This window comes from Salmo salar, chromosome 06 (genome assembly GCF_965601325.2).
Source record: "Salmo salar chromosome 06, fSalSal1, whole genome shotgun sequence".
Classification (NCBI taxonomy): Eukaryota; Metazoa; Chordata; class Actinopteri; order Salmoniformes; family Salmonidae; genus Salmo; species Salmo salar.
Genome location: NC_138296.1, coordinates 5,432,060 through 5,447,766, shown reverse-complemented (window position 1 = coordinate 5,447,766; position 15,707 = coordinate 5,432,060). Strand labels below are relative to the sequence as shown.

Here is a 15,707-nt window from a genome sequence, read left to right as displayed (position 1 = left end):
CCTGTGCGTTACTAAGGTGGTGATCCTGGGCGTTACTAAGGTGGTGTTCCTGTGCGTTACTAAAGGTGTTCCTGTGCGTTACTAAAGGTGTTCCTGTGCGTTACTAAGGTGTTCCTGTGCGTTACTAAGGTGGTGATCCTGGGCGTTACTAAAGGTGTTCCTGTGCGTTACTAAAGGTGTTCCTGTGCGTTACTAAAGGTGTTCCTGTGCGTTACTAAAGGTGTTCCTGTGCGTTACTAAGGTGTTCCTGTGCGTTACTAAGGTGGTGTCCCTGTGCATTACTAAGGTGGTGTCCCTGTGCGTTACTAAAGGTGGTGTCCCTGTGCGTTACTAAGGTGTTCCTGTGCGTTACTAAGGTGGTGATCCTGGGCGTTACTAAGGTGGTGATCCTGTGCGTTACTAAAGGTGGTGTCCCTGTGCGTTACTAAGGTGTTCCTGTGCGTTACTAAGGTGTTCCTGTGCGTTACTAAGGTGGTGTCCCTGTGCGTTACTAAGGTGATGTCCCTGTGCGTTACTAAGGTGGTGTCCCTGTGCGTTACTAAGGTGATGTCCCTGTGCGTTACTAAGGTGATGTCCCTGTGCGTTACTAAGGTGGTGTTCCTGTGCGTTACTAAAGGTGTTCCTGTGCGTTACTAAAGGTGTTCCTGTGCGTTACTAAGGTGTTCCTGTGCGTTACTAAGGTGGTGATCCTGTGCGTTACTAAGGTGGTGATCCTGTGCGTTACTAAGGTGGTGATCCTGGGCGTTACTAAGGTGGTGTTCCTGTGCGTTACTAAAGGTGTTCCTGTGCGTTACTAAAGGTGTTCCTGTGCGTTACTAAGGTGTTCCTGTGCGTTACTAAGGTGGTGATCCTGGGCGTTACTAAAGGTGTTCCTGTGCGTTACTAAAGGTGTTCCTGTGCGTTACTAAAGGTGTTCCTGTGCGTTACTAAAGGTGTTCCTGTGCGTTACTAAGGTGTTCCTGTGCGTTACTAAGGTGGTGTCCCTGTGCATTACTAAGGTGGTGTCCCTGTGCGTTACTAAAGGTGGTGTCCCTGTGCGTTACTAAGGTGTTCCTGTGCGTTACTAAGGTGGTGATCCTGGGCGTTACTAAGGTGGTGATCCTGTGCGTTACTAAAGGTGGTGTCCCTGTGCGTTACTAAGGTGTTCCTGTGCGTTACTAAGGTGTTCCTGTGCGTTACTAAGGTGGTGTCCCTGTGCGTTACTAAGGTGATGTCCCTGTGCGTTACTAAGGTGGTGTCCCTGTGCGTTACTAAGGTGATGTCCCTGTGCGTTACTAAGGTGATGTCCCTGTGCGTTACTAAGGTGATGTCCCTGTGCGTTACTAAAGGTGTTCCTGTGCGTTACTAAGGTGTTCCTGTGCGTTACTAAAGGTGTTCCTGTGCGTTACTAAGGTGATGTTCCTGTGCGTTACTAAGGTGTTCCTGTGCGTTACTAAGGTGTTCCTGTGCGTTACTAAGGTGTTCCTGTGCGTTACTAAGGTGGTGTTCCTGTGCGTTACTAAGGTGATGTTCCTGTGCGTTACTAAGGTGGTGTTCCTGTGCGTTACTAAGGTGGTGTTCCTGTGCGTTACTAAGGTGGTGTTCCTGTGCGTTACTAAGGTGGTGTTCCTGTGCGTTACTAAGGTGGTGTTCCTGTGCGTTACTAAGGTGGTGATCCTGTGCGTTACTAAGGTGGTGTTCCTGTGCGTTACTAAGGTGGTGTCCCTGTGCGTTACTAAAGGTGTCCCTGTGCGTTACTAAAGGTGTCCCTGTGCGTTACTAAAGGTGTTCCTGTGCGTTACTAAAGGTGTTCCTGTGCGTTACTAAGGTGGTGTTCCTGTGCGTTACTAAGGTGTTCCTGGGCGTTACTAAGGTGGTGTTCCTGTGCGTTACTAAAGGTGCTCCTGGGCGTTACTAAAGGTGTTCCTGGGCGTTACTAAGGTGGTGTTCATTGGCGTTACTAAGGTGGTGTTCCTGGGCGTTACTAAAGGTGATCCTGTGCGTTACTAAGGTGATGTTCCTGTGTGTTACTAAGGTGTTCCTGTGCGTTACTAAGGTGGTGTTCCTGTGCGTTACTAAAGGTGGTGTTCCTGGGCCTTACTAAAGGTGTTCCTGTGCGTTACTAAAGGTGTTCCTGTGCGTTACTAAGGTGTTCCTGTGCGTTACTAAGGTGGTGTCCCTGTGCATTACTAAGGTGGTGTCCCTGTGCATTACTAAGGTGGTGTCCCTGTGCATTACTAAGGTGGTGTCCCTGTGCGTTACTAAGGTGTTCCTGTGCGTTACTAAGGTGGTGATCCTGTGCGTTACTAAAGGTGGTGTCCCTGTGCGTTACTAAGGTGTTCCTGTGCGTTACTAAGGTGTTCCTGTGCGTTACTAAGGTGTTCCTGTGCGTTACTAAGGTGGTGTCCCTGTGCGTTACTAAGGTGATGTCCCTGTGCGTTACTAAGGTGGTGTCCCTGTGCGTTACTAAGGTGATGTCCCTGTGCGTTACTAAGGTGATGTCCCTGTGCGTTACTAAGGTGATGTCCCTGTGCGTTACTAAAGGTGTTCCTGTGTGTTACTAAGGTGTTCCTGTGCGTTACTAAAGGTGTTCCTGTGCGTTACTAAAGGTGTTCCTGTGCGTTACTAAGGTGATGTTCCTGTGCGTTACTAAGGTGTTCCTGTGCGTTACTAAGGTGTTCCTGTGCGTTACTAAGGTGGTGTTCCTGTGCGTTACTAAGGTGGTGTTCCTGTGCGTTACTAAGGTGGTGTTCCTGTGCGTTACTAAGGTGGTGTTCCTGTGCGTTACTAAGGTGGTGTTCCTGTGCGTTACTAAGGTGGTGTTCCTGTGCGTTACTAAGGTGGTGTTCCTGTGCGTTACTAAGGTGGTGTTCCTGTGCGTTACTAAGGTGTCCCTGTGCGTTACTAAAGGTGTCCCTGTGTGTTACTAAAGGTGTTCCTGTGCGTTACTAAGGTGGTGTTCCTGTGCGTTACTAAGGTGTTCCTGGGCGTTACTAAGGTGGTGTTCCTGTGCGTTACTAAAGGTGCTCCTGGGCGTTACTAAAGGTGTTCCTGGGCGTTACTAAGGTGGTGTTCATTGGCGTTACTAAGGTGGTGTTCCTGGGCGTTACTAAAGGTGTTCCTGGGCGTTACTAAGGTGGTGTTCCTGGGCGTTACTAAGGTGGTGTTCCTGTGCGTTACTAAAGGTGATCCTGTGCGTTACTAAGGTGATGTTCCTGTGTGTTACTAAGGTGTTCCTGTGCGTTACTAAGGTGTTCCTGTGTGTTACTAAGGTGGTGTTTCTGGGCGTTACTAAGGTGTCCCTGTGCGTTACTAAGGTGATGTTCCTGTGCGTTACTAAAAGTGTTCCTGGGCGTTACTAAAGGTGTCCCTGTGCGTTACTAAGGTGATGTTCCTGTGCGTTACTAAAGGTGTTCCTGTGCGTTACTAAAGGTGTTCCTGTGCGTTACTAAGGTGATGTTCCTGTGCGTTACTAAGGTGTTCCTGTGCGTTACTAAGGTGTTCCTGTGCGTGCGTTACTAAGGTGTTCCTGTGCGTTACTAAGGTGTTCCTGTGCGTTACTAAGGTGTTCCTGTGCGTTACTAAGGTGTTCCTGTGCGTTACTAAGGTGATGTTCCTGTGCGTTACTAAAGGTGTCCCTGTGCGTTACTAAGGGTGTTCCTGTGCGTTACTAAGGTGGTGTTCCTGTGCGTTACTAAAGGTGTCCCTGTGCGTTACTAAAGGTGTTCCTGTGCGTTACTAAGGGTGTTCCTGTGCGTTACTAAGGTGGTGTCCCTGTGCGTTACTAAGGTGATGTCCCTGTGCGTTACTAAGGTGATGTCCCTGTGCGTTACTAAGGTGATGTCCCTGTGCGTTACTAAAGGTGTTCCTGTGTGTTACTAAGGTGTTCCTGTGCGTTACTAAAGGTGTTCCTGTGCGTTACTAAAGGTGTTCCTGTGCGTTACTAAGGTGATGTTCCTGTGCGTTACTAAGGTGTTCCTGTGCGTTACTAAGGTGGTGTTCCTGTGCGTTACTAAGGTGATGTTCCTGTGCGTTACTAAGGTGGTGTTCCTGTGCATTACTAAGGTGGTGATCCTGTGCGTTACTAAGGTGGTGTTCCTGTGCGTTACTAAGGTGGTGTTCCTGTGCGTTACTAAGGTGGTGTTCCTGTGCGTTACTAAGGTGGTGTTCCTGTGCGTTACTAAGGTGGTGTTCCTGTGCGTTACTAAGGTGTCCCTGTGCGTTACTAAAGGTGTCCCTGTGCGTTACTAAAGGTGTCCCTGTGTGTTACTAAAGGTGTTCCTGTGCGTTACTAAGGTGGTGTCCCTGTGCGTTACTAAAGGTGCTCCTGGGCGTTACTAAGGTGGTGTTCCTGTGCGTTACTAAAGGTGCTCCTGGGCGTTACTAAAGGTGGTGTTCATTGGCGTTACTAAGGTGGTGTTCCTGGGCGTTACTAAAGGTGTTCCTGGGCGTTACTAAAGGTGTTCCTGGGCGTTACTAAGGTGGTGTTCATTGGCGTTACTAAGGTGGTGTTCCTGGGCGTTACTAAAGGTGTTCCTGGGCGTTACTAAGGTGGTGTTCCTGGGCGTTACTAAGGTGGTGTTCCTGGGCGTTACTAAAGGTGATCCTGTGCGTTACTAAGGTGATGTTCCTGTGTGTTACTAAGGTGTTCCTGTGCGTTACTAAGGTGATGTTCCTGTGCGTTACTAAGGTGTTCCTGTGTGTTACTAAGGTGGTGTTTCTGGGCGTTACTAAGGTGTCCCTGTGCGTTACTAAGGTGATGTTCCTGTGCGTTACTAAAAGTGTTCCTGGGCGTTACTAAAGGTGTCCCTGTGCGTTACTAAGGTGATGTTCCTGTGCGTTACTAAAGGTGTTCCTGTGCGTTACTAAAGGTGTTCCTGTGCGTTACTAAGGTGATGTTCCTGTGCGTTACTAAGGTGTTCCTGTGCGTTACTAAGGTGTTCCTGTGCGTTACTAAGGTGTTCCTGTGCGTTACTAAGGTCTTCCTGTGCGTTACTAAGGTGTTCCTGTGCGTTACTAAGGTGATGTTCCTGTGCGTTACTAAAGGTGTCCCTGTGCGTTACTAAGGGTGTTCCTGTGCGTTACTAAGGTGGTGTTCCTGTGCGTTACTAAAGGTGTCCCTGTGCGTTACTAAAGGTGTTCCTGTGCGTTACTAAGGGTGTTCCTGTGCGTTACTAAGGTGATGTTCCTGTGCGTTACTAAAGGTGTCCCTGTGCGTTACTAAAGGTGTCCCTGTGCGTTACTAAGGGTGTTCCTGTGCGTTACTAAGGTGATGTTCCTGTGCGTTACAAAAGGTGTCCTTGTGCGTTACTAAGGTGGTGATCCTGTGCGTTACTAAGGTGGTGATCCTGTGCGTTAATAAAGGTGTTCCTGGGCGTTACTAAGGTGGTGTCCCTGTGCGTTACTAAGGTGGTGTCCCTGTGCGTTACTAAGGTGGTGTCCCTGTGCGTTACTAAGGTGGTGTCCCTGTGCGTTACTAAGGTGGTGTCCCTGTGCGTTACTAAGGTGGTGATCCTGTGCGTTACTAAGGTGGTGATCCTGTGCGTTACTAAGGTGGTGATCCTGTGCGTTACTAAAGGTGTTCCTGGGCGTTACTAAGGTGGTGTCCCTGTGCGTTACTAAGGTGGTGATCCTGTGCGTTACTAAGGTGGTGATCCTGTGCGTTACTAAGGTGGTGATCCTGTGCGTTACTAAAGGTGTTCCTGGGCGTTACTAAGGTGGTGTTCCTGTGCGTTACTAAGGTGGTGTTCCTGTGCGTTACTAAGGTGGTGTTCCTGTGCGTTACTAAGGTGGTGTTCCTGTGCGTTACTAAGGTGTCCCTGTGCGTTACTAAAGGTGTCCCTGTGTGTTACTAAAGGTGTTCCTGTGCGTTACTAAGGTGGTGTTCCTGTGCGTTACTAAGGTGTTCCTGGGCGTTACTAAGGTGGTGTTCCTGTGCGTTACTAAAGGTGCTCCTGGGCGTTACTAAAGGTGTTCCTGGGCGTTACTAAGGTGGTGTTCATTGGCGTTACTAAGGTGGTGTTCCTGTGCGTTACTAAAGGTGATCCTGTGCGTTACTAAGGTGGTGTTCCTGGGCGTTACTAAAGGTGTTCCTGGGCGTTACTAAGGTGGTGTTCCTGGGCGTTACTAAGGTGGTGTTCCTGTGCGTTACTAAAGGTGATCCTGTGCGTTACTAAGGTGATGTTCCTGTGTGTTACTAAGGTGTTCCTGTGCGTTACTAAGGTGATGTTCCTGTGCGTTACTAAGGTGTTCCTGTGTGTTACTAAGGTGGCGTTTCTGGGCGTTACTAAGGTGTCCCTGTGCGTTACTAAGGTGATGTTCCTGTGCGTTACTAAAAGTGTTCCTGGGCGTTACTAAAGGTGTCCCTGTGCGTTACTAAGGTGATGTTCCTGTGCGTTACTAAAGGTGTTCCTGTGCGTTACTAAAGGTGTTCCTGTGCGTTACTAAGGTGATGTTCCTGTGCGTTACTAAGGTGTTCCTGTGCGTGCGTTACTAAGGTGTTCCTGTGCGTGCGTTACTAAGGTGTTCCTGTGCGTTACTAAGGTGTTCCTGTGCGTTACTAAGGTGTTCCTGTGCGTTACTAAGGTGATGTTCCTGTGCGTTACTAAAGGTGTCCCTGTGCGTTACTAAGGGTGTTCCTGTGCGTTACTAAGGTGGTGTTCCTGTGCGTTACTAAAGGTGTCCCTGTGCATTACTAAAGGTGTTCCTGTGCGTTACTAAGGGTGTTCCTGTGCGTTACTAAGGTGGTGTCCCTGTGCGTTACTAAGGTGATGTCCCTGTGCGTTACTAAGGTGATGTCCCTGTGCGTTACTAAGGTGATGTCCCTGTGCGTTACTAAAGGTGTTCCTGTGTGTTACTAAGGTGTTCCTGTGCGTTACTAAAGGTGTTCCTGTGCGTTACTAAAGGTGTTCCTGTGCGTTACTAAGGTGATGTTCCTGTGCGTTACTAAGGTGTTCCTGTGCGTTACTAAGGTGGTGTTCCTGTGCGTTACTAAGGTGATGTTCCTGTGCGTTACTAAGGTGGTGTTCCTGTGCGTTACTAAGGTGGTGTTCCTGTGCGTTACTAAGGTGGTGTTCCTGTGCGTTACTAAGGTGGTGTTCCTGTGCGTTACTAAGGTGGTGTTCCTGTGCGTTACTAAGGTGGTGTTCCTGTGCGTTACTAAGGTGGTGTTCCTGTGCGTTACTAAGGTGTCCCTGTGCGTTACTAAAGGTGTCCCTGTGTGTTACTAAAGGTGTTCCTGTGCGTTACTAAGGTGGTGTTCCTGTGCGTTACTAAGGTGTTCCTGGGCGTTACTAAGGTGGTGTTCCTGTGCGTTACTAAAGGTGCTCCTGGGCGTTACTAAAGGTGTTCCTGGGCGTTACTAAGGTGGTGTTCATTGGCGTTACTAAGGTGGTGTTCCTGGGCGTTACTAAAGGTGTTCCTGGGCGTTACTAAGGTGGTGTTCCTGGGCGTTACTAAGGTGGTATTCCTGTGCGTTACTAAAGGTGATCCTGTGCGTTACTAAGGTGATGTTCCTGTGTGTTACTAAGGTGTTCCTGTGCGTTACTAAGGTGATGTTCCTGTGCGTTACTAAGGTGTTCCTGTGTGTTACTAAGGTGGTGTTTCTGGGCGTTACTAAGGTGTCCCTGTGCGTTACTAAGGTGATGTTCCTGTGCGTTACTAAAAGTGTTCCTGGGCGTTACTAAAGGTGTCCCTGTGCGTTACTAAGGTGATGTTCCTGTGCGTTACTAAAGGTGTTCCTGTGCGTTACTAAAGGTGTTCCTGTGCGTTACTAAGGTGATGTTCCTGTGCGTTACTAAGGTGTTCCTGTGCGTTACTAAGGTGTTCCTGTGCGTTACTAAGGTGTTCCTGTGCGTTACTAAGGTCTTCCTGTGCGTTACTAAGGTGTTCCTGTGCGTTACTAAGGTGATGTTCCTGTGCGTTACTAAAGGTGTCCCTGTGCGTTACTAAGGGTGTTCCTGTGCGTTACTAAGGTGGTGTTCCTGTGCGTTACTAAAGGTGTCCCTGTGCGTTACTAAAGGTGTTCCTGTGCGTTACTAAGGGTGTTCCTGTGCGTTACTAAGGTGGTGTTCCTGTGCGTTACTAAAGGTGTCCCTGTGCGTTACTAAAGGTGTCCCTGTGCGTTACTAAGGGTGTTCCTGTGCGTTACTAAGGTGATGTTCCTGTGCGTTACTAAAGGTGTCCTTGTGCGTTACTAAGGTGGTGATCCTGTGCGTTACTAAGGTGGTGATCCTGTGCGTTAATAAAGGTGTTCCTGGGCGTTACTAAGGTGGTGTCCCTGTGCGTTACTAAGGTGGTGTCCCTGTGCGTTACTAAGGTGGTGTCCCTGTGCGTTACTAAGGTGGTGTCCCTGTGCGTTACTAAGGTGGTGTCCCTGTGCGTTACTAAGGTGGTGATCCTGTGCGTTACTAAGGTGGTGATCCTGTGCGTTACTAAGGTGGTGATCCTGTGCGTTACTAAAGGTGTTCCTGGGCGTTACTAAGGTGGTGTCCCTGTGCGTTACTAAGGTGGTGTCCCTGTGCGTTACTAAGGTGGTGATCCTGTGCGTTACTAAGGTGGTGATCCTGTGCGTTACTAAAGGTGTTCCTGGGCGTTACTAAAGGTGTTCCTGGGCGTTACTAAGGTGGTGTCCCTGTGCGTTACTAAGGTGGTGATCCTGTGCGTTACTAAGGTGGTGATCCTGTGCGTTACTAAGGTGGTGATCCTGTGCGTTACTAAAGGTGTTCCTGGGCGTTACTAAGGTGGTGATCCTGTGCGTTACTAAGGTGGTGATCCTGTGCGTTACTAAGGTGGTGATCCTGTGCGTTACTAAAGGTGGTGTCCCTGTGCGTTACTAAGGTGTTCCTGTGCGTTACTAAGGTGTTCCTGTGCGTTACTAAGGTGGTGTCCCTGTGCGTTACTAAGGTGATGTCCCTGTGCGTTACTAAGGTGGTGTCCCTGTGCGTTACTAAGGTGATGTCCCTGTGCGTTACTAAGGTGATGTCCCTGTGCGTTACTAAGGTGATGTCCCTGTGCGTTACTAAAGGTGTTCCTGTGCGTTACTAAGGTGTTCCTGTGCGTTACTAAAGGTGTTCCTGTGCGTTACTAAGGTGATGTTCCTGTGCGTTACTAAGGTGTTCCTGTGCGTTACTAAGGTGTTCCTGTGCGTTACTAAGGTGTTCCTGTGCGTTACTAAGGTGGTGTTCCTGTGCGTTACTAAGGTGATGTTCCTGTGCGTTACTAAGGTGGTGTTCCTGTGCGTTACTAAGGTGGTGTTCCTGTGCGTTACTAAGGTGGTGTTCCTGTGCGTTACTAAGGTGGTGTTCCTGTGCGTTACTAAGGTGGTGTTCCTGTGCGTTACTAAGGTGGTGATCCTGTGCGTTACTAAGGTGGTGTTCCTGTGCGTTACTAAGGTGGTGTCCCTGTGCGTTACTAAAGGTGTCCCTGTGCGTTACTAAAGGTGTCCCTGTGCGTTACTAAAGGTGTTCCTGTGCGTTACTAAGGTGGTGTTCCTGTGCGTTACTAAGGTGTTCCTGGGCGTTACTAAGGTGGTGTTCCTGTGCGTTACTAAAGGTGCTCCTGGGCGTTACTAAAGGTGTTCCTGGGCGTTACTAAGGTGGTGTTCATTGGCGTTACTAAGGTGGTGTTCCTGGGCGTTACTAAAGGTGATCCTGTGCGTTACTAAGGTGATGTTCCTGTGTGTTACTAAGGTGTTCCTGTGCGTTACTAAGGTGGTGTTCCTGTGCGTTACTAAAGGTGGTGTTCCTGGGCCTTACTAAAGGTGTTCCTGTGCGTTACTAAAGGTGTTCCTGTGCGTTACTAAGGTGTTCCTGTGCGTTACTAAGGTGGTGTCCCTGTGCATTACTAAGGTGGTGTCCCTGTGCATTACTAAGGTGGTGTCCCTGTGCATTACTAAGGTGGTGTCCCTGTGCGTTACTAAGGTGTTCCTGTGCGTTACTAAGGTGGTGATCCTGTGCGTTACTAAAGGTGGTGTCCCTGTGCGTTACTAAGGTGTTCCTGTGCGTTACTAAGGTGTTCCTGTGCGTTACTAAGGTGTTCCTGTGCGTTACTAAGGTGGTGTCCCTGTGCGTTACTAAGGTGATGTCCCTGTGCGTTACTAAGGTGGTGTCCCTGTGCGTTACTAAGGTGATGTCCCTGTGCGTTACTAAGGTGATGTCCCTGTGCGTTACTAAGGTGATGTCCCTGTGCGTTACTAAAGGTGTTCCTGTGTGTTACTAAGGTGTTCCTGTGCGTTACTAAAGGTGTTCCTGTGCGTTACTAAAGGTGTTCCTGTGCGTTACTAAGGTGATGTTCCTGTGCGTTACTAAGGTGTTCCTGTGCGTTACTAAGGTGTTCCTGTGCGTTACTAAGGTGGTGTTCCTGTGCGTTACTAAGGTGGTGTTCCTGTGCGTTACTAAGGTGGTGTTCCTGTGCGTTACTAAGGTGGTGTTCCTGTGCGTTACTAAGGTGGTGTTCCTGTGCGTTACTAAGGTGGTGTTCCTGTGCGTTACTAAGGTGGTGTTCCTGTGCGTTACTAAGGTGGTGTTCCTGTGCGTTACTAAGGTGTCCCTGTGCGTTACTAAAGGTGTCCCTGTGTGTTACTAAAGGTGTTCCTGTGCGTTACTAAGGTGGTGTTCCTGTGCGTTACTAAGGTGTTCCTGGGCGTTACTAAGGTGGTGTTCCTGTGCGTTACTAAAGGTGCTCCTGGGCGTTACTAAAGGTGTTCCTGGGCGTTACTAAGGTGGTGTTCATTGGCGTTACTAAGGTGGTGTTCCTGGGCGTTACTAAAGGTGTTCCTGGGCGTTACTAAGGTGGTGTTCCTGGGCGTTACTAAGGTGGTGTTCCTGTGCGTTACTAAAGGTGATCCTGTGCGTTACTAAGGTGATGTTCCTGTGTGTTACTAAGGTGTTCCTGTGCGTTACTAAGGTGTTCCTGTGTGTTACTAAGGTGGTGTTTCTGGGCGTTACTAAGGTGTCCCTGTGCGTTACTAAGGTGATGTTCCTGTGCGTTACTAAAAGTGTTCCTGGGCGTTACTAAAGGTGTCCCTGTGCGTTACTAAGGTGATGTTCCTGTGCGTTACTAAAGGTGTTCCTGTGCGTTACTAAAGGTGTTCCTGTGCGTTACTAAGGTGATGTTCCTGTGCGTTACTAAGGTGTTCCTGTGCGTTACTAAGGTGTTCCTGTGCGTGCGTTACTAAGGTGTTCCTGTGCGTTACTAAGGTGTTCCTGTGCGTTACTAAGGTGTTCCTGTGCGTTACTAAGGTGTTCCTGTGCGTTACTAAGGTGATGTTCCTGTGCGTTACTAAAGGTGTCCCTGTGCGTTACTAAGGGTGTTCCTGTGCGTTACTAAGGTGGTGTTCCTGTGCGTTACTAAAGGTGTCCCTGTGCGTTACTAAAGGTGTTCCTGTGCGTTACTAAGGGTGTTCCTGTGCGTTACTAAGGTGGTGTCCCTGTGCGTTACTAAGGTGATGTCCCTGTGCGTTACTAAGGTGATGTCCCTGTGCGTTACTAAGGTGATGTCCCTGTGCGTTACTAAAGGTGTTCCTGTGTGTTACTAAGGTGTTCCTGTGCGTTACTAAAGGTGTTCCTGTGCGTTACTAAAGGTGTTCCTGTGCGTTACTAAGGTGATGTTCCTGTGCGTTACTAAGGTGTTCCTGTGCGTTACTAAGGTGGTGTTCCTGTGCGTTACTAAGGTGATGTTCCTGTGCGTTACTAAGGTGGTGTTCCTGTGCATTACTAAGGTGGTGATCCTGTGCGTTACTAAGGTGGTGTTCCTGTGCGTTACTAAGGTGGTGTTCCTGTGCGTTACTAAGGTGGTGTTCCTGTGCGTTACTAAGGTGGTGTTCCTGTGCGTTACTAAGGTGGTGTTCCTGTGCGTTACTAAGGTGTCCCTGTGCGTTACTAAAGGTGTCCCTGTGCGTTACTAAAGGTGTCCCTGTGTGTTACTAAAGGTGTTCCTGTGCGTTACTAAGGTGGTGTCCCTGTGCGTTACTAAAGGTGCTCCTGGGCGTTACTAAGGTGGTGTTCCTGTGCGTTACTAAAGGTGCTCCTGGGCGTTACTAAAGGTGGTGTTCATTGGCGTTACTAAGGTGGTGTTCCTGGGCGTTACTAAAGGTGTTCCTGGGCGTTACTAAAGGTGTTCCTGGGCGTTACTAAGGTGGTGTTCATTGGCGTTACTAAGGTGGTGTTCCTGGGCGTTACTAAAGGTGTTCCTGGGCGTTACTAAGGTGGTGTTCCTGGGCGTTACTAAGGTGGTGTTCCTGGGCGTTACTAAAGGTGATCCTGTGCGTTACTAAGGTGATGTTCCTGTGTGTTACTAAGGTGTTCCTGTGCGTTACTAAGGTGATGTTCCTGTGCGTTACTAAGGTGTTCCTGTGTGTTACTAAGGTGGTGTTTCTGGGCGTTACTAAGGTGTCCCTGTGCGTTACTAAGGTGATGTTCCTGTGCGTTACTAAAAGTGTTCCTGGGCGTTACTAAAGGTGTCCCTGTGCGTTACTAAGGTGATGTTCCTGTGCGTTACTAAAGGTGTTCCTGTGCGTTACTAAAGGTGTTCCTGTGCGTTACTAAGGTGATGTTCCTGTGCGTTACTAAGGTGTTCCTGTGCGTTACTAAGGTGTTCCTGTGCGTTACTAAGGTGTTCCTGTGCGTTACTAAGGTCTTCCTGTGCGTTACTAAGGTGTTCCTGTGCGTTACTAAGGTGATGTTCCTGTGCGTTACTAAAGGTGTCCCTGTGCGTTACTAAGGGTGTTCCTGTGCGTTACTAAGGTGGTGTTCCTGTGCGTTACTAAAGGTGTCCCTGTGCGTTACTAAAGGTGTTCCTGTGCGTTACTAAGGGTGTTCCTGTGCGTTACTAAGGTGATGTTCCTGTGCGTTACTAAAGGTGTCCCTGTGCGTTACTAAAGGTGTCCCTGTGCGTTACTAAGGGTGTTCCTGTGCGTTACTAAGGTGATGTTCCTGTGCGTTACAAAAGGTGTCCTTGTGCGTTACTAAGGTGGTGATCCTGTGCGTTACTAAGGTGGTGATCCTGTGCGTTAATAAAGGTGTTCCTGGGCGTTACTAAGGTGGTGTCCCTGTGCGTTACTAAGGTGGTGTCCCTGTGCGTTACTAAGGTGGTGTCCCTGTGCGTTACTAAGGTGGTGTCCCTGTGCGTTACTAAGGTGGTGTCCCTGTGCGTTACTAAGGTGGTGATCCTGTGCGTTACTAAGGTGGTGATCCTGTGCGTTACTAAGGTGGTGATCCTGTGCGTTACTAAAGGTGTTCCTGGGCGTTACTAAGGTGGTGTCCCTGTGCGTTACTAAGGTGGTGATCCTGTGCGTTACTAAGGTGGTGATCCTGTGCGTTACTAAGGTGGTGATCCTGTGCGTTACTAAAGGTGTTCCTGGGCGTTACTAAGGTGGTGTTCCTGTGCGTTACTAAGGTGGTGTTCCTGTGCGTTACTAAGGTGGTGTTCCTGTGCGTTACTAAGGTGGTGTTCCTGTGCGTTACTAAGGTGTCCCTGTGCGTTACTAAAGGTGTCCCTGTGTGTTACTAAAGGTGTTCCTGTGCGTTACTAAGGTGGTGTTCCTGTGCGTTACTAAGGTGTTCCTGGGCGTTACTAAGGTGGTGTTCCTGTGCGTTACTAAAGGTGCTCCTGGGCGTTACTAAAGGTGTTCCTGGGCGTTACTAAGGTGGTGTTCATTGGCGTTACTAAGGTGGTGTTCCTGTGCGTTACTAAAGGTGATCCTGTGCGTTACTAAGGTGGTGTTCCTGGGCGTTACTAAAGGTGTTCCTGGGCGTTACTAAGGTGGTGTTCCTGGGCGTTACTAAGGTGGTGTTCCTGTGCGTTACTAAAGGTGATCCTGTGCGTTACTAAGGTGATGTTCCTGTGTGTTACTAAGGTGTTCCTGTGCGTTACTAAGGTGATGTTCCTGTGCGTTACTAAGGTGTTCCTGTGTGTTACTAAGGTGGCGTTTCTGGGCGTTACTAAGGTGTCCCTGTGCGTTACTAAGGTGATGTTCCTGTGCGTTACTAAAAGTGTTCCTGGGCGTTACTAAAGGTGTCCCTGTGCGTTACTAAGGTGATGTTCCTGTGCGTTACTAAAGGTGTTCCTGTGCGTTACTAAAGGTGTTCCTGTGCGTTACTAAGGTGATGTTCCTGTGCGTTACTAAGGTGTTCCTGTGCGTGCGTTACTAAGGTGTTCCTGTGCGTGCGTTACTAAGGTGTTCCTGTGCGTTACTAAGGTGTTCCTGTGCGTTACTAAGGTGTTCCTGTGCGTTACTAAGGTGATGTTCCTGTGCGTTACTAAAGGTGTCCCTGTGCGTTACTAAGGGTGTTCCTGTGCGTTACTAAGGTGGTGTTCCTGTGCGTTACTAAAGGTGTCCCTGTGCATTACTAAAGGTGTTCCTGTGCGTTACTAAGGGTGTTCCTGTGCGTTACTAAGGTGGTGTCCCTGTGCGTTACTAAGGTGATGTCCCTGTGCGTTACTAAGGTGATGTCCCTGTGCGTTACTAAGGTGATGTCCCTGTGCGTTACTAAAGGTGTTCCTGTGTGTTACTAAGGTGTTCCTGTGCGTTACTAAAGGTGTTCCTGTGCGTTACTAAAGGTGTTCCTGTGCGTTACTAAGGTGATGTTCCTGTGCGTTACTAAGGTGTTCCTGTGCGTTACTAAGGTGGTGTTCCTGTGCGTTACTAAGGTGATGTTCCTGTGCGTTACTAAGGTGGTGTTCCTGTGCGTTACTAAGGTGGTGTTCCTGTGCGTTACTAAGGTGGTGTTCCTGTGCGTTACTAAGGTGGTGTTCCTGTGCGTTACTAAGGTGGTGTTCCTGTGCGTTACTAAGGTGGTGTTCCTGTGCGTTACTAAGGTGGTGTTCCTGTGCGTTACTAAGGTGTCCCTGTGCGTTACTAAAGGTGTCCCTGTGTGTTACTAAAGGTGTTCCTGTGCGTTACTAAGGTGGTGTTCCTGTGCGTTACTAAGGTGTTCCTGGGCGTTACTAAGGTGGTGTTCCTGTGCGTTACTAAAGGTGCTCCTGGGCGTTACTAAAGGTGTTCCTGGGCGTTACTAAGGTGGTGTTCATTGGCGTTACTAAGGTGGTGTTCCTGGGCGTTACTAAAGGTGTTCCTGGGCGTTACTAAGGTGGTGTTCCTGGGCGTTACTAAGGTGGTATTCCTGTGCGTTACTAAAGGTGATCCTGTGCGTTACTAAGGTGATGTTCCTGTGTGTTACTAAGGTGTTCCTGTGCGTTACTAAGGTGATGTTCCTGTGCGTTACTAAGGTGTTCCTGTGTGTTACTAAGGTGGTGTTTCTGGGCGTTACTAAGGTGTCCCTGTGCGTTACTAAGGTGATGTTCCTGTGCGTTACTAAAAGTGTTCCTGGGCGTTACTAAAGGTGTCCCTGTGCGTTACTAAGGTGATGTTCCTGTGCGTTACTAAAGGTGTTCCTGTGCGTTACTAAAGGTGTTCCTGTGCGTTACTAAGGTGATGTTCCTGTGCGTTACTAAGGTGTTCCTGTGCGTTACTAAGGTGTTCCTGTGCGTTACTAAGGTGTTCCTGTGCGTTACTAAGGTCTTCCTGTGCGTTACTAAGGTGTTCCTGTGCGTTACTAAGGTGATGTTCCTGTGCGTTACTAAAGGTGTCCCTGTGCGTTACTAAGGGTGTTCCTGTGCGTTACTAAGGTGGTGTTCCTGTGCGTTACTAAAGGTGTCCCTGTGCGTTACTAAAGGTGTTCCTGTGCGTTACTAAGGGTGTTCCTGTGCGTTACTAAGGTGGTGTTCCT

The 15,707-nt window shown here is 49.0% G+C and overlaps 1 protein-coding gene across 4 annotated transcripts in view; it reads right to left on the bottom strand.

Moving 5' to 3' along the window:
• The window catches only part of LOC106606268 (rab11 family-interacting protein 4A), a 103,255-nt gene that overhangs the window by 10,571 nt on the left and 76,977 nt on the right, over positions 1-15,707 (bottom strand). The gene's annotated exons all lie outside the window — the stretch shown is intronic.